General features: G+C 41.9%; 1 long non-coding RNA gene across 14 annotated transcripts in view; it reads right to left on the bottom strand.

The window, feature by feature from the left end:
- The window catches only part of LOC107053719, a 173,928-nt gene that overhangs the window by 82,034 nt on the left and 70,318 nt on the right, over positions 1–21,576 (bottom strand). For 12 of the 14 annotated variants that reach the window (XR_005860917.2, XR_005860918.2, XR_005860921.2 and 9 more), the window contains exon 1: positions 3,182–3,513. The exons of 1 other annotated variant lie outside the window; for it this stretch is intronic. This is a non-coding gene — a long non-coding RNA (uncharacterized LOC107053719). Of the gene's footprint in view, positions 1–3,181; positions 3,514–3,606; positions 3,642–21,576 lie in introns of those variants that run through there. One more of the 14 variants, XR_005860916.2, reaches the window with a different exon arrangement.

Raw genomic sequence — 21,576 nt, forward strand, 5'->3', positions numbered from 1 at the left:
GCAACTAGAAGCTCCTTGCTTGAAGCCTGCAAGAATGAAAGGCACAGCTGACACAGCTTTATGGAAGTTGCCTTTGTGCTTGATCCTCAGTGTTATTTCTGAAGTTACACTGTGGGAAGATCAACTTTTATAAGCATCTATGAGACTGGATTCTGTAGATCTACTGCACAAGTCAGGAGAAGACTTCAAATAGCTCAAACTGACTTTGGAGTGATGGATTTTGCCACCAGCTTCAACCACCATCAGTGTGCCATCCATTTGGAATGTAAATAAAACTCATATCCTCAAGAGCCTATTTTACAGCGGATTTTTCATTTGCGTGATCATTAATTTTTAAGTGCTCATTAATGAAACACATCCTTGTTTAAGGCTAATAAACGGGTTAATAGCTGGGATGATGAGAATTCTGGAATACAAAAAAAAATTGAGAGAAAGAGAGAGAAAGGAGAATAGGGAGCCTGACAAGTTAATGATGCATTAAAGTAAATCCTGGGTCAGTTTAGATCCTCATTACTGCATAATAAACTTAACTGATAGCTATAAAAAAAAAAAAATAGGGGGAAGCTATAGAACTTTTGGTGGATATTCAGGATATTTCCTAAGGTCTTGCAGTTGTATGTTGCTCGTAAAAAGATTTCCAGTTCTTAAAAGAATTTGGGTGTCCAACTGAAAGCAAAGTGCCAGCTCTCAGACCAGTGCCTCGCTGTGTCACATACACAACTCGTGTTCCACAACCCCAGAAAAGAGACAGAGGAGGTGGAAATCAGAAATCCCACTGTGCCACTAATTATGTTTAAATCAATAGTATAAGATCTGATACACAAAATACAATTACATACTGGAAGAATAAATGGTGTTGACTGGGACAGAGAGAAGAGTATGGTATGTCTCTAGCTGAGGTTCTGGCCAAGGGTTGTCCAAGTGCTGTGTGACTGCACGTGCAGTCCTGGCTGGGACTTGGACTTGGTCTTCCCATGGGGATCTCCATCAGAGAACATGATTGTTTCCAATTACATGGATTGCTGAGTAACCACCGAAGAGTCTTTCTGGGAATGAAAGCAACACAGCTGAGCTCTGCCCCTTGCACAAGATGGGAGTGCTGCACCAATCCCAATGCCTCTGCTTAATGATGAACTGTGCTTGTACTGAGCTGTGTGAATACAGTGAGTGAGTTCGTGCATGTCTAGCCTGGTAGGAACAGAGATACAAGGGCACTGGAATCTCTCAACCTTGCATCTACTTTCAGTTTGTTCTACCTGTTCCAAAGCTGCAGGACTCAGATATGTCCTAAGCTGTCACCAGCACTATGGGTGTACTGCTGACACTACGATGTATTTCAAAAATGCTAATGCCTAAGCATTGCTAGTTAAACAACAGAAATCCAGATTTTTTACAGCTGCAGATTGTCCTCATGGGTGTTTAGCCAACATTATTAAAGCCATGCTTTGTTAAATTCCTTTTCTTTCCATGACCGCATTAAATTATTTACATATTGACAAACCGAGATGCTTTCCCTTTGTTGCAGATATAAACCTTATCCAGCAACAGACTGTGCAATTAGAAACCAGCTCACCAACATGACCTCGAGTACATGAGGTGCATACTTGCTCAGCATAGTGGTTCTGTTGTACAGACACCCAGGAGGACAGAGAGACGAGGGAGGGAGCAGTACTGAGGACCTGTTTTTAGATATATGCCTGTCTTTTAACATCCAGAGCTTTGCATGAATTGTGGGACTATCTATAAAAGCTCACTTCGGGAGAAAGGTGTGCTATATTATAGGGATAACAAAGTGAGCTCTGAATAATGAGGGTGGAAGGTGATGTTCAGGATGTTTCTCCCAGGGAGTCTGATGTTTCTATGGGAAGGGACTCTGGTACAAAAAAACTATGTGGAGGGGTAGGATTGCAAGCAACTTCAGCAAGGATAGCAAGGCAAGAGATTATACCGTAGCAAAACAGAGAAAAAAGCTTTGGTCAAAAAAGAGGGAGGAAAATCAGTGGTCAGATCCTACACCCACATAATTGCTTAGGAAATGATTGAGGCACTTGTGAAGGTGGGGGCTAGAACTGGCCCACAGCTTCATTCATCTGCTCCATGTCCTCATGATTATTTTTTCCTCTTTGTACACGTGTGTATTAATGCTAGGTCCGCCAAAAGCAGCTGAAAGGCTCATTCAGCCCTCAGCAAGGAAACCTTGGCTTAGGGCCACATGGCTGCCTCTGCAGGAAAGGAAAAGCATAAGCGCTCCTTGAAGGCTGCAGCAGGCCTGTACATCACTCAAATGAAAGCTTCAGATACAAGTCCCAAAATGCATGGCCTGAACCCAGGCTGGGAACACCCACTCCAAACTAGTCTTAATGCACCCAACCAGAAGGGAAGATTAATAAAATTCTGATTTCACAGCTTGTGAAGAAGTCATACGAGACACAGAGTCAATTATGATTCAAGATGTGGTGGGGTATTGGAACTACAATTCCCCCTCTGCCCCTCTGTGCTCACCTCACCCCATGCAATGCATTCTCCTGGAGATGGTGGGAGAGATTGAAGTAGGACATGGGGAGAGTTTAGTTCTACCTCCTACCATGCTGGCACGAACCTTCCAGCCAGCAGAAGTGTCCTGCAGTGACGGGATCAGCAACCAGACAGGATGAGATGGGATTCTCTCTGGGAGGATGTTTTTGGGAATTTGCTCAGCCCTGTGTCTAACACCACAACCTCGAGGGCTCATATTGAAGTACAGTCCCAAGGAAAAGTAAGCATACAATTTTTCAGCCTTTAAATAAATTGCTTAGATTGATAGAATCCATTCCGAAGCAAAAACGATTCGTACTTCAAATCCAAAATGATACTAAACAACATTGTTTAGTAATTAACGTATATAATTGTAGTGCTTAAAAGTATTAAGTGCAACTTTTTTTTTTCCTTTTTACCTTTTGATGACCAGAAGTTTTATAGGAGACACAACACAGCCCTTCAGTGTATTCTTATCCCGTTTCTGCTCATAGAGCCGTGGCAAGAGCTACTTTTAGCACAAGTATAAAAACAACAGATCATTTTTACAGAGAGAGATTTTGAAATATGCATCTCAGAATTATATATATACACACATCAGGGGCTGCTTTCCTGCTCAAATCCCAGCTGATCCAAGCACACGATCACACAACGCAGCCTTTGTTACCTTTTCAGCAGGAGCCATTTACATCTCGAGACACCTCACCAGGCAGCCTTCTCTTCGTGACTTTTTCTCTGCAGTTTCCTCTAAAGCACGACATAATTGGCAGCTCGTGTGCCGTGTCCCTATCTATACACACGTACACTGCGTGTTAATTTGCAGTGGGTATGTTCCGTTGGTATGGATTGATCTGCCACCCTTATGATCCCGCTGCGATAAGGATTTTGAGTTAAACTAAGCAGCAACACTCAGAATAAAGCTGGAAGTAACGGGGAGATTTGACATTCATCTCAGCAGTGGCAGAATCGAGCAGTCTCGCTTCCCGTCTTGTGTAGGTCAGATCAGCTTTGGCTTATTTTTTTTTTTCCCTTACAGTAATTTGTCTTTGGAACAGACTGTGCTAAAATAAACCCCAAAACTACAAGGATTACCTTAATGTATTAATTCCAAAGCTGAAATCTGGGAGAAAGAAAATGGGCCAATGAACAAACTTTTCTGTGGTTTTTTTTTTGTTGTTGTTGTTGTTCTTGTTCATAAAATGCATTAACCTAACTGGGTTTAGTTAAATATAACCCACTGCAGTTCCAACAGACTGGATCATCCTGTTGATTTTTAACAGTGAGCACTTTGCATGGTTTCTTCCCTCAGAACAGCGGTGCTGGCATTCAAAGCTGAAGGTGCAGGAAGTACTAATTGCCACAAGACTCCCAACAAACTGCTTTACAGTAATACCTCTATGTTCAAACATTCACTATTGAAAAAATACAATGACAAGAAAGGTACATTTGAAAAGAGGGGTAAACGCCTAAAAATAAGGATAGGTTTAATCAGCTTCCATTAATTTCTCCTGAATGTGACTAGCATACAATCATTTTAACCTTTTGCACTCTTGCCAACAAGGAAAGCTTTTAGTAGAACCCAAGCCCCTCCTTGAGCCAGATTATCTCTACAAAGGACGCAAAGCGGGAGGGGAGTCACACAGCTCCCTCCTCCTGCTCCATCCTTGTTCCTGGGCACGGCTCAGCTACTCTGCTCTGCTCCCCTGAGCAGGAAGCCCAAATGCATGGGGAGAACTGCTCTTGGTTTCTCTGCAGCACCCAGTGAGACTCTGCTCCTGCTTCCTCCCTTTGCCAGTCCTGCTTTGGGAACTCCCTGCACAGCTGGCACCCGGGGATGCCTTCCTAGCAATTCCTCAGCTGCTACGAAGCATAAGTGGTTCACATAGAACTAAAGGGAAGGTTTCACATAGCGTAATTTATTCATTGTTGCTACCAAAGTGGGCTAGAGGTTTCTACCTCCTTTATTGCCCTTATGATGATGTTAAAGATGATGAAACACTCACATACTACAATAAGAAGGACTATAAAAGAACTTACACAAACATTAATACCTCTGTAACTACAATTTACGTGTAGAATCACACACTTGAAGAAAGCTGACAAAAAGGTCATTGATGAAAAAAACTCCTTTTTTTTTCCCTTCGAAATGCAGTGTACACTGAAAGTAACCAAAAGATGTGTTACTGCGATACCTTGTGTGCATTCAGTGTTTGTGCCAGTGAAGAACTGGCAATGACTTTAGCCTGTAAGATCAGTGTTTGCTATGCAATCAAGCAAATGCAGACTTCCCCTGAACAGAAACTTGTTTTAAACAAGGAGATGGTACATCTATTCAGAATGCAAGCCATGTGAAGACTGAAATAAGATTACATACTTGATTTTATCTGCTGCTTGGAGGTGATTACCAAGATTTTGTTACAATTGCCCTTGCTGTGTAATAAAGTCTATATTCAATTTGTTAAAAAAAAAAAAAGAAAAAAATTAGTTGGCTGTTTAGTTCTTTGTTGAAAACATGCCTCATTGCTTTCCTTCTGCACTATAATATACTAAGCATGAGGGAAATATGAGCAGGACTGCAGACAGCCCGGTACATCAGGGAAATCGTCTGTTACATGGATCAGAGCGTTTACGTGTGGAAATGGGAAGCTGCTTACTCATTTCTCTACCCAAAGTCTGTTACTGTAAAAACACAATGTAAAAAAGAGTGCTGACAGTGCTCTGAGACATGCTTTGCAATGACTTCGAGTTTACTATTTGAATAGCGGATACAAAAAGTGTTCCCAAAAGAGTTGCCTGATCTTGTTGGGTGATCAGCTGATGGCTTCAGTCCCCCCAAACTCAGCAATTCTGGTGTTGTGCTGCTGTAGTATTGATTGAGTTTTGTTCAAAAAAAAAGGAGCTTCTGGCATCAGAGGCTTAATGACCCAATGGCTCCATCAGTAATCCCACTGGCCATATGCTGCTGCTCCTCTGTGCCATGGAAAGGCTCCATTTTTCTTAGCCCTCTAGCCCTGTGCTGACTGTAGGTCATGGGTCCTGCAGCACTAACCTTCTCCAAGGGGGTACAAAAGGATGCAGAATGTTCTTCTATGAAATACTCATCCTGTCATAGCCCTGCAGCAGGCAACTCCAGCTTGGATCACAAGATCCATTCTTTATATCCTTTGACTTCAGTGAAATAAGAAGGCTCACTGCATAAAGAGTGTTAAATGGGCTCCTCTTTCCAACTACATTCACATGAAAGATGAAAAGGAGGACTGCCAGCAATTAGATGATTGCCCATCTTATGAGCCTACAGACCCTTTTTAAACCAAAATTTAATCATTATCAGGAATCAGCTTTCAGACTTTCAACTGAGAAGTTTATAAAATACCTATAAAACCAATATTTAGTTTGTGCTAAATCTGCATTAGAAAATTTAATAAGAAACATTTTGAGCAGTCGTGTAATCCTGGGTCCCAGATGATTTTCTTATGGGACTAATGCATGAAAAAGATTGCCTCTTAAAATCCTTCTCAGGCATGTCATTCTTGCTAGGATTTAGGCCATGTGGATTGTAACTATTTTCATTGTATTACTGTTCTTATATTACAAAAAATGCAATACTAGACTATAGGTAGTTGTGTGTGACACAAAGAAGAATATCTCCAAGTTGATGAATATCGCATTATCATAAACAACATCAGGAGGGAACTGTAAGGCCAGTAGATGCAGAATGATTCTTCATTTTAATGGTGTTTGAGCGTCTACACTGCCGTGCTGGCTTTGAACACCTGGAGTCAGAACACTTCAGTGAGATCAAACAAGCACACGGTTTGCTGTAGAGAGAAGTCTGAGCATCCTGCTCTGGTCTCACCCTCTCTGAACACTGTTGTTCAAATTCAGGACCACTTCATTCCTTACAGAGTGTATTTTTCATATTAAGCTACCCTCGCTGACCGTCAGTCTATTGCAGTGTGTGTATGTTGCAAGTCCATGGTCCAAACAAACTATGTAGTGTTGTGTTGCTGGGGATGTTGCTGTGATATTAAAAAAATTATTTTTATTAAAACATCCACTCAATAAAATATAACTCGGATGAAAATTATTCTGAAATATGGCAAGACAGGCAGTATCCAAAGGGATAAATAATGGCTGTTTCCTAGAAACTGGATAACCCTGGCTTCACTGGAATAGCAGTATAAACACTCTAAACTGGAAATTAATGAGAGGTTATGAATCCAGACCAATACATATGACAACAATCAAAAGTAACAAGGCTCACAGGAGCACAGAGAAGGGCAGCGGGCAGAACAAACCTCTGGAAGAGGACTCAGTTGTGATGCCAAAGCCCTGAAAGCCCAATGGATGCAGGCATGGATACACAGAGAGAAGAAATAGGAAAATCCACAGAGTAAATTGTGATACACAGAGTGCTGAGAAAGCATTTTCAAATACTTTCCATGCTAGGAGCATTAATTGAAAATATTCTACATACTCATAGAAGTGGAGTGAGCAGGTCTGGAGATTTTCCAGAATCCCTAACCGGAGAGTGCCCATAAACGCAGAGGTCTTTGGAGACCCTGGATGTGGCTGCTGTTCTGCTGACTGTGCCCTTCCTGAGTACCTCATTTTAAAAAGTTCAGGCTGTAATTATCCCCCCATCCTCTTTCCTCCAAATAGTGTAAATTCCGGCCGCACGGCTGGGAAGCAATATTATTTAACATTTTTATATGGCATTTGACATCTCCCGGGCACTGAGACGACATTGATTCAGGCTGTCAGGAGTGCATTGAACTAGGTGGGTAATTATTACTCTCACCTCCTTGCAAAACGCTGGAGGATTGAGCAGACTTCTCCTCGGAGGGTATCCAAGGCTGCGGGAAACCACCTGCACTCATCCACTCAAAGCCCCCCAACCGATGGGAGGCAGCGAGAGGGAACGCTTGTGACTGGAATATTGCTCTAGATACGCCAGTTTAGGGACAGCTCTTCAAACTTGTTTCCCTTTTTTTCTCCCGTTTATGACTCACGCAAAGCTAATTGCATGGTGATATTCTGTTTTTATATACTTACAGGGCTGTTTAGTGTGTCTTTTTAAGAAAGTCATAACTGCGTGTTGAACCTGGAAAACCCCGCAAGCTATAAAGTTCGCAGAAGTGTTCCTTTATGCGAGTGGGGTCTGCCCATAACTTGACGAATGCATTGCCAGATTGAAAAGGAAAAAAACTTCAGTATGGCAAAAACTGACGGTTCATATGATTCGAATTAAATTCAGATAATAACCATACTTGGCTCGGTGGTGTTTGGAGAGGGAGTCTGAACTTCTCCTCAGAGACATTTCTTAGCTTGACTTTAAACAAGAGCCCTGACTGACTGCTCCTTTCAAAGGGAAAGAAAAAGAGCTCAACATATTTAAATTCTTTACTGGAGCCTCTTGCCCCTTTCAAAACCTATTTCCTTTTAAAATTATATTTAGAGATAAAAGAGGGGATGAGAGCAAAGGGGTGTACATCTGCACAAACAGAACCATCTATCTATGTACCACACACTCTATAAATATATACATTTTAAATAAAGTCATATCACTCCATGCGTGTCTGCAGACCTTTCATTTTGTCTGCGTTTACCCAACCATTTGAGCAGGCGTAGTGACAGCTATTGTGTTATTGCCATTGGGCTGCTCGCAGAAGTAATAAAAAACTTGCAAAAACCATAGAAAAACACCAAAAACCTGATTTAGTTTGGAACCAGATGACCCTTAAGGTCCCTTCCAACCTAAGCCATCCTATGACTGTAAGCAGTATCACTTGCTAGTGAATTCACATGAGTGTATTTGACTGCATTGGTAGCAATACTAAACGCTTTCTGTGATTAAGATTGTTACAGGTCTGGCACCGGAGAAAAGCACGGTGGGAAGGAAAAGCCAAACCAATGTGCTGCTATAAACACACTCCCCCTATTCCAGCACAACTTGGAGCAGCCTCGAGGAAGCTGTAATTTATGTTGGCAGTGACAATTTCAATAAGATCACAGACACGCTATGTGCTTGATCAGCCCCTTCCATCGCTGATATCCCCTCTTTCCTCAATCTTCCCCACAAAGAACTGACCTATCCAAGGATTTTTAGGCCAGGAAAACCTCCAGCCACCCCGATGTCCCCCAGAGCTGATTTGTGATAGAGGCAAACTGCTAAGCTTTGCTTCCAGCATTAAAATGCACCACTGGCACCAAATCGCTCTCAGAGCGTGGTGCCCATTGCAGTGACAAAGGAATTAATAACAGTGAGAAAATAAACTGCCAACAATGGAGGACATTGTTTGTCCACAATCACACTGTTTTCCTGCTTTACATGCATGGAAGTGAATGGTTTCCCTTACTACATTTCACTGGACCCTGCCAAAACATTTTACAAGAAAGTAAATGAAAACAAATCATGAATAAGAAAATAATCCCTTTAAAAACAAAGGCAATTGTGTCAGATTTTGTGTGTGTGTTTATGTGTGTGTTTCTCCTACAATGCATCCACTGTTAAGTTCCTACTTTGGAAGGCTTAGTTATGAACACAGAAACATTGCATCAAATCTGTGCTTATTTTGACTCATTTCATTTTTACTAAGTAACCCTTCCCTAGCTCCAAGGGGCACAGATACATTTCATCAGCTGTCCTTGCTTTCTCTGTACCATAAGTTTAATGGATGGATGTGCACAGGAACCATCAACAAATTAAGCACCGACTCCCAGATCATGGAAGAATACTTAAGAATGAAGTTCTGCCCTTCTGTCTGGACGCCACACCACTAAGCAATGTTTCCTTTCCGTAGGACACTTTCTGATGGGTTACTAACCATTCTGTGGTGGTACCTATTAGATCACCTGTTCAAAAGAAACCAGTTCCATATTGGTCCTGTCAGGAAGCAGGGTCTGTGCTCCTTATACAACAAATCGGTTTGAGTTTGCTTCTCATGTTCTTTCCAAAAATACCGTTTTATCAGTGATTCATCTTTGAATATTCAGCCTAAGGTTGGAAGGAAGGAAGGAAGAAATAAAGGATATGTGCCAACTTGATAGAGGTAATAAGGGACACATGCAAACAAAATGTGCTGGAGCTCTGCTGAAACTGAAATTGCTGTGAATGTGGGGCTGGTTCTTCCTGCCGATGCATCTGGAACCAGCGGGACCTGTGTGTGTGTGCTCAAGGGCTGACAGCTCACAGGGGCTGGAAACCACCGAAGGGAGCAATGAGCTTCAAGGCTTTGGGAATTTATAGAGCCCAGATCCAAATCTGGGGAATCTATAGTGCCCAGGTCCCAGATTTACCTCTTCAGTGGTTAATCTGGTACTGTCCTGTATTCAGATGCACACTTTATCAGCTACAGCTGATGGTCCTACCTGCTTGTGAATTGGGATGACCACACTGGAAGACAGATGAAAATGAGCAAAGCAGCCCTCAGGGGCAGTGCGGGGAGGCTCTGTGTCAGAGCAGAGAATCACAGCTTTCTCCAGCTGGAGCTGAATGAAATGTCTGAGTAAATTGTTTATGTCTGCATTTTGAAGTCAAAACCACCTCACAGGGACCTGCAGCCCTCAGAAATAATAAAACCAGCAGCACGCTGTGATATGGTGGAAAGGGAGGAGGAAGTGGCAGAGATCTGTGCAGCAGCCGTGGTCTGAGAAAGCTGCATTTAGAAAAGAGGAAAGAGAAGCAATAAGCTGGATAGAAATAGGACTGAGGGAACATGGAGGAAAGGGAGATTATTTGAAAGAAAACCCAATTTGTAAAATAGAAACCTGCAATGTGGCCATAAATGGGATAAAAGGAACCTGAGGTTTGGGCAGATTTAAGGAGGGGCAGCAACTGGATAGGGCAGAGTGGATGAAGTATTCTCACGTTGCCTTGGTGTCAAGAATATACTTATCATTGCCCTCCATTTATCATGTATAAATCCTTCCACGTGCATTTTCCATGAACTTCTACATCGATGGAATACAGCCCTACTTCTCCTAAAAACAAGACCTTTGCCTCAGGTATTACCTACGGAGTCAGATTTAACTACAAGTTCCTTTACAAGCCTTTTTTTTTTTTTTTTTTTCCCCAGTTATATCTATTGCTCTGAAGACCCTGTGCAGACTCCATGTTGGATATTAAAAAGAATTTATTCTCTGAAAGAGCAGTGATGCAGTGGCACAGCTGCCCAGGGAGTGGAGGTCACCATCCCTGGAGGTGTTCAGAGCTGTGGGGATGTGGCACTGAGGGACGTGGGCAGTGGGCATGGTGGGGTGGGCTGGGGATCTTAGAGATCTTTTCCAGCCATTGTGATTCTCTGTTTCTCTGAAAAGTGGAGTGCTAGCATTTTACTAAAATTACTCATATCCTTAATTTTGCCTTTTGTCTACTGAGTTTCCTCTACCTATTGTTTGTGAAATGAAGCTTATATTTATAAGCTTTAATAGGGCAAGTAGCTGCTTGATTTTATTTCCAATAGGATTTAAACATGTTGGACATTGGGCACATTTGTTTTGCTCAGCAGGAATGATTCAAGCACCTGCTTCAATCCGTTCTGCTGGACTGCTGCTCCTAATTTTGGAAGGACACGGGTGAAAGGGCACTGCATTGGCTCCTGGTCATTCTTTTGTTGCTCTCCAGAAAACATTATTCTTGGGGAATATCCCAGACCCATTACAATAGCTGGGTCAATGTTATTATTCCAGAAGTAATGAAAATACAGCAGAATACTGATAATGAAATTCAAAATGAAGAGAAAGTGACTCAAGTAGCGCTCACACAAAGGGAAAGAATAAAACACAGCAAACCCGAGGAAAAACAAACACACAAGGATTGCACACATCTGCAATTTACCATAAGCTGCAAATGAGATTCTGCATTTCTCATCTTCGCTAAGAAAGCTTTGCAAGGTGTTTCAGGTCTCCAGAGAGAAACGTTAATAATATTTGTATCGATGAGAAAACTACAGTCTGCTTCCTCATGAGCAACAAAACCAAAACCAGTTACAAATTCTGTTGTGGAAAAGGCCTGCGTAAGACAAACAAGAATTGTGCCCCACGATACAGCAGCTGTAGTAGAGGCTGAGACTGCTGAGCAAACAGCTCTCCCTAGGTCTGGTGACACCAAGATATTGCTGGCAGATTGTGTGCTAAACAGAGGAAACATAATGAACTTGAACACGTGTAGAGTCCAAGCAAATTATTTCAGTTTTCCTTGTAGTCACCTGTACTTTTTTATTTCAAATGTTGTTATGCCTAGTGCCACTTAAGTGTTAATTTTAAATGAAATACATAGTGCTTCCCATTTGGGGCAGGTGAGGACCCTGTGCAGGAGCAGAACTGGCTGTAAGTTACCTGCCCTCCTGCTCTGGGACAGCTGGAAGCCTCCCGACCTCCTTGGAAATATTCAGAGTTGCCTCACAAACAACTGGAGTCTTTCTCCTCACCCCCCAAAGTCCCCCAGAAGAATGCAATAGCTCTCAAACATCCCCTTGGCTCCCTTTCCCCTAACCTAATGCAGGTTAGAAACACCTCGCAGAGAGGTCTGCGTAAGCCAAGGTTGGCTCCTGTGCTGTGTCTCCATGTATTACTTTGGGTTTCAAGAGCAGCTTTGGGAGATTTGGGGAAGATTTTAATAACGCTTACAAAAAAGGGCCCACTACACTGTGTAAGTAATTATATGGTTCTGTGTTTGAGCTCTTCTGAACCTTTCTCACCTTATGGTTCATTATGATGTACTGTGTTTCCACTTCTACCTTGAAGGCATATAGGATAGGGTTCCCTGGCCTTCTACCCTCCAGCAGCAATGCTGAGCAGAGGTGTTGGGGAGGCCTGGAAAGGCCCCAGAAGAGCCCTTTCTCAGATGAATGAGATGTTCTCTTGCAGCACTTAGCAGCCTCTGCAGCCATCCTAGAACTGATGCTTTGCTGGCATTAGAAGCAACATAAATCCTAACAGTCTGGAATTCTCATTTTCACTTTGTAACTTATAATATTCAGAATTACAATATCCACACAACTTTCCATCTCACTCCTTATCTTTTAAACCTCGTGAGCAATTATGACCAAATCTGGCAAAGAGGTATGTGGAGCAAACCAGAGATACATAAAAGCTTCTTACACTGCTGCATGCTGAACACACCCGTGCTGTTCCTTTAGAGATAGCACATATAACAGAGTACATGGGTGCACACACATGTAGCAGGGGTTTCTCTCTCCAATAGTGAACATCTCATCTCTGAAAGCCTCAGGACAGACATAGACTCATGTACCTCTTGTTCCCATCCATTTCCACCAGGAGCCACTTGGTGGTTTGCTAGTTTGCTTTGGTTTGGCTTAGTTAGAAGCCTCAGTAGTTCACAAAAGACAAAGAGAGTCCATACCCATATGCAGATATAACCCAGTGATGTTGATCTTTCTGTTAGCTATCCAACAGACTATACCTGCGTCAGGCAAATTTACAGAGCATCTCCCAGTTTATTTTGACAGTTTCTGCAATATGCATGACAGGAAATCAGGCCAGAGCAAATGATAAAAAGTGAAAGAAAGCACATTTTGTTCATAACAGATGATGCTTCCACTAGAAAGAATTTTCCTACCCATATTAACATAGTCCTCACTTCCAAGAATAACACGCCACAGTTCTCCACTGAAAAGTTAATTTTACAGAGTTAAAAAGGCAAATATATCACCTATTATTTTCTTTCCTTTGTATATTTTTACGTCTCCCATAAATTCATATAACAATTCTTTGTGTATGAAATTAATCGCAAGGCTGTGTTTAAAGATTTTTCCAACCATTTGTGAAATTTATCACTTAGAAGTATTACAATGGACAGAAGCACAGAGCTGTATTACCTGCTTTATTTTGTCCGGTGATGATGTGTCATTTTGGAACATCCAATTTTTGGTTCAGCAGTTATTGAAAACTTACACAACTTGTCTACTAATCCTCTGAGTTATTTGCTCAACAAATGAGACTTATTACACATTATTTCTGTTATCTCATATTACTGCCTAGAAGCTGAAATAACAAAAAAGTAGATTTTTGGGATATTTGAAAAGATAGAGGAAATATTTAGAAATTGTATTTTTTTATGGCAAGGTTCCCTGTACCTTTCAATAAATCCTTATAACAATCAATTTAAAGTATTTTAATTTATATAGGTCCCAATTTACCATTTTAATAAATGTATTATTACTGCTACAGACTATATCAAAAGAGATTTGGCAGTTCCTTCCTACTTAAAATCAGTGTATTTTCCCTGGAATGGGATTTTTTTTTTCCTTCCTGCGTATAATCACCCATACACATACAGAAGGTTCCTTTGTTTCAACAATGTGCATGACTTCCAGTAGTACTGATGGTGTGTGTGTGTGTGTGTGCATAATGAGGGGGAAAAGGCAGATTATGGCAGGCTTTAAAGGTTTTATTGTCTTTGACATCCACCGCTGCTCCTATTGAGGTCGCTAATGGAAGGTATGCAGGAATATCTACAGTAGAGCAGACCCTGTAGCTGTTAACGTGAAATTATTCTCATTTATCATTTGAAGAAAGTGAAAAGAGACCTATTTAAATTTCTTGTGGTAGACGTTTTTACTGTGTAAGCAACCTCTGCCTATTTCCTCCCACCACTGTTCTCACTGAGGAACATTTCGGCACCATCCCAGTCCACGGGTGGGCACTGGAAGATCCATCTGATCTGGTTTGGAGAGGAGCTCGCTAACATCATCCTGGGGCTCCAGAGTCACAGCTGCTTCCCTCAGGGTTCCCTGCTTACTCTGAACCTGTTGCACAGAATTTTGGTATCCATATCTATCACAAACAGAGAAACGGAGGAATTGGTGATTCCCATTGCTTCCCTGGACATAGATGGTTTACAGGGAAATGGGTTCTGCTGAAGAATAGGGGCTAAAAGTAGAACTGCAGTAAGAGAGAAGTAACTTCTGGTCAAAGAAAGCAAACATCAATGCAAGAATGGTCTGTCAGGCCAGAAACCTGAGAGAGAATGTGCAAAGCTGTCTTCTCATGATCTATGAATTTGATTGGTATGGCATATTTAAGGAGATGAAAGACAGCATAGAAATACAGATATAACAATATTTCACACCTTGCCACAGATCTCTTGAGTGATCATCACCTTGTGAATATTAACGCCCATGTTCCTTGTCTGGGCCCAGGCTCCTTGTGACACAGACAGGCCAAGGGAATGCGGTATCTATCTCACTCATCGCTCTTCAGAGCTTTATGATGATAAGCACTAGCAGATATCTCAGATGAAAGCATCTGCATGGGAGGCAGGGACCAATACCTGGGGAAAGAGCCCAGCAGACACACCAACTTTTGCACTTCCACCAAACCGACGTGAGGAGAGCAAGTGGGGACAGAGTAACAGCACACAAACTGCTGCCTTCAGTTTTTGTCTCTGTCCATTATCTGCCCCTCACAATGTGACCCCGCTGATGAAGCTTTTCTCAGATTCGTTAGAAAGGGGAAATATGAAAACATACGCTTGGGCTCCATCTCTAAAAGAGAAAAAAATAATAATGTATATCCTCTGGTACAATTGGATTTGCTCTATAAACCAACCCACCCTTACCAAGAATGAACACAGAACCTGCCATGAGAATTAATACCTTGTATTTGCAATCAGATGCTATTTTTTTCTGAATAAACCATAAGCAAGTGCTAACTAGCAAGCCTAATGAACCACAATGATTTGGCTGAAAGAAGCCAGCAGGAGCCAGTCACACAGCCACAGCACACAGGTCTCACTGTTCCCACTGCATGTTTGGTTTTGTGCCACTTGTTTTTATGTTTTTTTTCCTCCATTCCTTCCATCCAGAAAAAAGATGTATAAAGTCAACATGCCATTTTGCATCCTGAGAGGGTGAATGTGTGAAATTCCCAAGCTCTGTGCAAAGTCACCGGTGTTGACAACCCTGCCCCTTCTGCACAACTGCAGTCTGAAGCAGCTGCTGGCTGGGACTTGAGCATGGTGATGGAATTGGGTGGTCAGCAGAACGCCTTTCTTTATGTTGCTTTACATGGGGGCACAGTGTTTTAGCCTCTATATGAAGTCACAAGATATATTTTATTTTTTAATGGGGCAATATTGGTGGTAGGTGGATGGTTGGACTGGATGATCATGGAGGTCTTTTCCAACTTGGGTGATTCTATGGTCCTATGACTGCATTTTCTCAATGTCTCTCTTTCAGAATGCCTCTCTCATTAAAGACTTTTCACCACTGTCTTAAGTGAAAGTTGGAGTTTGACTCAATGGATCAATTTTTTAAAATGAAACTCATATTTTCTAGAGCTAATAGAAGGAAACCTGAAAAATACTTTCCTTTGCTGGAGTGAGAGTAGGCAAATCTGTGAAAGTTATGTTCTGCATTGCATTTAGCCTAACAAACTAAATGATGATCAAGGTAAGATTATGGATAGCTGGCTCATTTTCTTTAGTTCAGGTGTATCTCACTTCAAGTTCTAAAGAATGTTAAAAACACATTAAGCAGAAAATTACTAAGGTGGCTAACCAAGTTTTATCGAAGAACGAATCTGCAAGTATACACGCACTGGCAGCTCTTCCATCATAAATTGGTCTCATTACAAAAAAGTAGAAACCAGTCCTTGGGGGGGGTGGAAATCAGACAGTTACTTAGAGAAGAAAATATTTATACATTATTAAAGAACTGATTTTTCAACTACCTGACATTAATTTAATGAAGATGGAAATCATGCCTATATTCACCCATCTGTTTGATGAAGATTGTGCTAAATATTTCAGGAAGGTGAAATTGGGTTCTTTCAACACCATTAGAGAGCCTTAGTCATAGTGGGTGCCACAGGAAATTATTTTTGTGGATTGCTACCCCCAATTTTCCCCTTAGTTTCAAATAATACAGCATGAAATAAATGTAACTTTCAATTCCTCTTGTGAAATGCCTCTATCAAATGCAGATTCATCATCGATCCTTTGAGCTGGAGGCAGGAATCCAGGTCCCTCTCTTCCCCTGCATTTCTGAATGACCTATAACAAGGCATTGGAGCTCTCCTATCTATACCAAAAAGCTGGAGTATCTGGACACCGACTGAAACACTACACTCCAGAAAGATTTGTGTGGTACACATCATAAAAGGTTTGGAGGCCTCTGGCATCCCATCACCAGCACTGCAATGCAGCCTGGTCACTTCCACCTCCAGGTATACCCTCAGTGTGTGTGTTCCCAGCGGGCAATCCTAAGGATCATCTGCCTCACTCCCAGTATGGGAACCTTACCTTTCACACGGGGGTGAGGGCTGCTCGGATTAGTTGGCACTTCTATATAAGTCACTGCTCCAAACGATACGGCCAGGATTTGCAAACCTTTCAAGGCACTTTTAAAAGGGGAATTATCTGCATTTAGCTAGCTGGAAAGTACCAGTCACTGGAATTCCTCCAAGAATTCTTTTTACAAAGTAAAATATTTGGAAAGTACATTTGCAATCAATTTAAGGGAAAGGCACATTTTATATTAAAACCCTCATACTCTGGTTAAAGCACTCGCTCTGACTATTATTTTCTAAAATGGAGTGTTACAAGATCCAAGCACAATATACTGGCTCGCAGAACAGAGTTAATAAACAGGATAAAGTTTCACCAATGCAAGTTGAGATTCTGCTTCTCTTTGATTCTTCCCCTTTTCATCCTGACCCACGCCACTGCAATAGAAAAAGAGCACGCATCGCAGAAGTGCTGAAGATGAAAGTTAGGCCACTGTTATGAAAAACAGAAACTGAGACTGAGTTTCTCAAAAGTGGGTCTAGATTCCTTAAAAAGAAGGAAAAAAAAAAAAAAAAAAAGGAAGATGATCTCCAAAGCTGCCTACCAAAATCTCACAAGTCATTTTGGAGGACATATCCCATGGAAACTCCTCCACCCAATCACACAGTTATGCTGAGAAAGTACCACTCCTTACACTTCTTGGCATGCTTCATTGAATAAGCACTGGCTAATGGCAATGCCTGACACACACGTCTCAACCAGGGATGCTTCTTGCACAGGGCTGTCGCTTTCAAATGAGGCCATAACTTTAAGACAGAAGGCAGAAACTGTTACTGCTATGGTTATAAATCCAATAAAGTTTTAAATATTTTTAAAAGCAATTAAATGAATCAGATCGTTTATTTTAAACTTTCTTGTTTTACATATGCTGTATTGGATCTATCTGAAAAGCAAGAGAAGAAAATAAACCATGCCAGGCTTTGGCAGTGCTAAGCCAAGTGTTTTATGGCTTTTAGAGTTAAATGTGTTCCGTTAAATGTGCTAAGTGAAGGGAAGATATAGCATTGTTATCGTAGAGGGCATTTTGATTATTTTAAATGGCAAAGGCTAGACAGAAATAATAAGACCTCCTTATGTTACATCTCACTTGAATCTCATAGGGTCTAAATACACTTTAAAGGCTGCACTTAGGAGGATGACTTCACCCAGCTCTGATATGTGCTGATCCCACAAGTGCCAACACAGCCACTATGAGCTGCAGCCCTGCGTTTGCAAAGCCTGGAATAAGAAATGATGTATCCAGCTGAAAACGTGGTGAGAATTTAGGTAAAGGCACCAGGGGAATCCAGCCAGAACAGAGGGAAAAAAACACCTAAGCTATTTCATAATGTGCTTGTGGGGTCTTTTAATGACCATGAGTAGTTTCATCAGAACAGGAGTTTGTATTTGAGCACAGCCAGAAACACAGCTCCATCCAGCTGTTGGCCAAGTCATGACTCAACAAACTGGTCTGCTGACAGTGCAGCAACTGGCAAAAAACACTGTGCCACAACATTCCCAGTCAAAACCAAGCAGAACAGTGTGAATTCATGATGTGCAAAGGGATTGCAAAACACATTGGGTCTGCTTGTTCCCTTCCTAACACATGAATGCATTCTATTCTGCCAGCCTTCTCTGTAAAGGAATATGTGCAATTAGTGATGCCTTAGAAGATGTAGTAGATGCTTGTCTTGCCTTTTTCAGTGTATCTTGCTCAGTTCCTTCTAAAAATATCCAAAATGAAAGCTTTTTTTCATGAGAACTGCTGCTAAAGGGTGTGGTTCCATTTAGCAATAGGGAACAAGAAAAAGCTGACTAGGTAGTAACTAAAAATTAGGTTAATTCATAATTTCTATAGAACTAAACAATCTAACTTGACTGCAGGTTCCCTACAAAAATAAATAGAGGATTTGAGGAGCAAGAAATCTTAATAGAAAGACCCCTTAATAGAAGGAGCACTCGCAGGGAGGAGATGTGTCATTATTTTGAGGTGCATTGAGCCACAACACCCAGGAGATCTCAGTTAATCTCAAATTGTAAAATCATGAAGGCTGGAAAAGACCTCTCAGATCCCCAAGTCTAACCCCAGCCCATCCCCACCATGTCCACTGACCACGTCCCTCAGTGCCACATCTCCACTCTCTGGAACCCCTCCAGGGACAGGGACTCCACCTCTTCCTTGGGCAGTCAGTTTCAACGCATTACCACTCTTTCAGAGGAGATATTTTTCCCAATATCCAACCTGTACCACCTCAACACTAAGACCCAGATGAGCACCTTTCCAACATTTCTGCACCCAGCAGGATCACAGGGTGCTGCAGCCCAGCCTGACCTGCCTGCAGGGCTCTGCAGCCCCCAGGACAGCTACTGAAGCCCCAGCAAGCAGCAATGAGCAGCTCCCCTTGCCAAAGGCAAGCAGAAGTCAGCTTTCAGTGAGTGTAATGGGATCCAGAGCCCACCTTGTCTAGGCAAGGATCAGGGTTGAGACACAACCTCAAAGAAACCAGCTGGCCTCCAGCCGGGAGAGATGAAAGTGCCTGCCAGGAGCACAGCAAACCTTGTGCTCCTCAAACCTCCACTATGTTCCCCAGCTCACATTCCTGTAACGAGGTTAAACACAGTGATGCATTTCAAACAGTTCCAGATTAGACCACGATAAAACGTACATGAACTCTGCACCATTAGTGTTACCAGGTATAGGGGCAGAGATTCAGAAGACATGTGATGAAACCTGATGCTGATTACAACAAATGGATTTACACTGAAGATCAGCTGGAATAATTTGGCCCCTAAAAACAGAGACAGGTAAGTGGTGTCTCAGTCGTAAGATTTCTTGCCCCCCAACAAAGATATGTGGAATTCCAGAAGCTGCTGTAGCCAGGCAAAGCAGTAAATGAAAATGGCATATTAAATATGTTCTAGATATGCATATATTCCCATTTGTTTGCCTCTGAAACTACATGTCAATATGCAAGATTTCCATCAGTGAAGAAATTGGTGAGGAAATCTTCTTTCTGGCATTAACAACATTTGTCTGGGAGAACATACAGAAAGGTACACTTTGCCTTCAAAATGGTATGGCCTTCAAGATATCAAAGCCTCACATCCCCTAGAATACTAACAAAACCGGAAGACACACAAGCTGCAGGATACATTTAGCATGCACAGGAAGGCAAGAAGCTTGTGATACATCTGAGGACATCCCCCAGACTGCCCAGGTCCTGGCAGACAGGCTGACATTCACATTTGCAGCCAGCACTGAACCCAAGCTAAGTCTGAGCTGGTTCATGGTTCAGTGTAATGCCTCACACAGCCATGTAAATGGCCCGACTGGGACAGAAACTTGGATTCAGTTTAAAAAGTCAGTGCTGCTCCAAGAAAAGCAACTGATGCTCTGCCAACAATGTCTTAAATTGAACTAACAATTACTAAAAATTATTTTATTCCTCTTAACCAAAGAACTGCTGCATTAATGGAGCTTCGGACATGCTAACAGCACAGCAGGTAAGAGCAACAGCTATGAAATAGCTAAACCATCAGCTAAAAAAAAAAGTGGTGGGGTTTTCCTTTTTATAAAAGCAGAATATTCACTAGGGTCTTGATGTTTTAAGGAAAGCTTTGAATATACTTTGTCTTCCTTTTACAAATGCTCCAGTCATCAGAATTGTATGACAGTTTACTTTTTACTTTTTTTTTTTTTTTTTTGTCAAACTGTCAAAACAATTACCTCATTGGAAGCCATATTTTGGTATGCAGACATCAGAATGAAGAGTGATTCTACTCTGTGGACAACAAAGCAGCTGTTCAGGCTGCCCCAGAGAGCAGCGTGCTCCACGATGAAATGGGAGATAAGGCACTGCACTCACTTCTCCCTGTTACAGCACAGGTTGTAGCTTGTGAAGGGATGAACCTGCGTCTTTGAGCTAGACACAACAAAAAGAAGGCCGTAACTTCTGGGAATAGCAGTGAACTGGGAAAAGTACACTTCTGCAAAGTTTTGCTTTCCTCCCACTGGTGCCCTTGAAGCAGAGAAAAGTGAATTTTAACACCTGTGACAGAGAACATGACTTTATAAGGGGCACAAACTGGGAGATGGCAAACACTGGAGTCATGTCCTGATTTAATTGATGGGTCTCTGACAGCTGCTCAAGGCTTCTCCTAAATTGTGTTCTGATCTTTACTCAAATAGACAGGTATAAAATTACATGCAGTTCAAGTAAATCTGTTACACAGTGTGCTGGAATGGAGAAGTGCTGCTCTCTCCTTGACTGTGATCTTTAATAGCACAACTGCAGCAGTGTCTGTGCAAGAGCTTCTTCCCTAATCCACACCCCCACTGGCTTTGATCTGTGCCATCTCCTCTCATACTGCTGGGGAAGACATAGTAGAAGGAAGGGGAAGCTCTGCTGGTGCCTTTGCTTGTAGTTGGCTTCCTGGCCACATCTCTTTGAATGCTTTCCTTTCTGTGAAGCTGTACAAAAAAAGATACAGCCAATTACCCATCATCCTGGTGTACAAGAGTATACAAGCCCATGTTGAGACACGAGCTACGTGTCTACTTAAAGTCTTCGTATGAGCAAGAACTGCAGTTGGATATCACCAAATACTTGTACTGAAAAGATCCCTTTAAAGTCTTCTTTAAGTATTCACCTCAAGGGAAGTGGCTCTTCAATTTACAGATCACATCCTGACTCAGAACCATTTGCCTCTTGGCACAAACGTCACCATGAATATGCTTTAAGGAAATGCAGCCATAGAGACGAAAACTTGAA

This window comes from Gallus gallus, chromosome 6 (genome assembly GCF_016699485.2).
Source record: "Gallus gallus isolate bGalGal1 chromosome 6, bGalGal1.mat.broiler.GRCg7b, whole genome shotgun sequence".
In the NCBI taxonomy this organism is placed as follows: domain Eukaryota; kingdom Metazoa; phylum Chordata; class Aves; order Galliformes; family Phasianidae; genus Gallus; species Gallus gallus.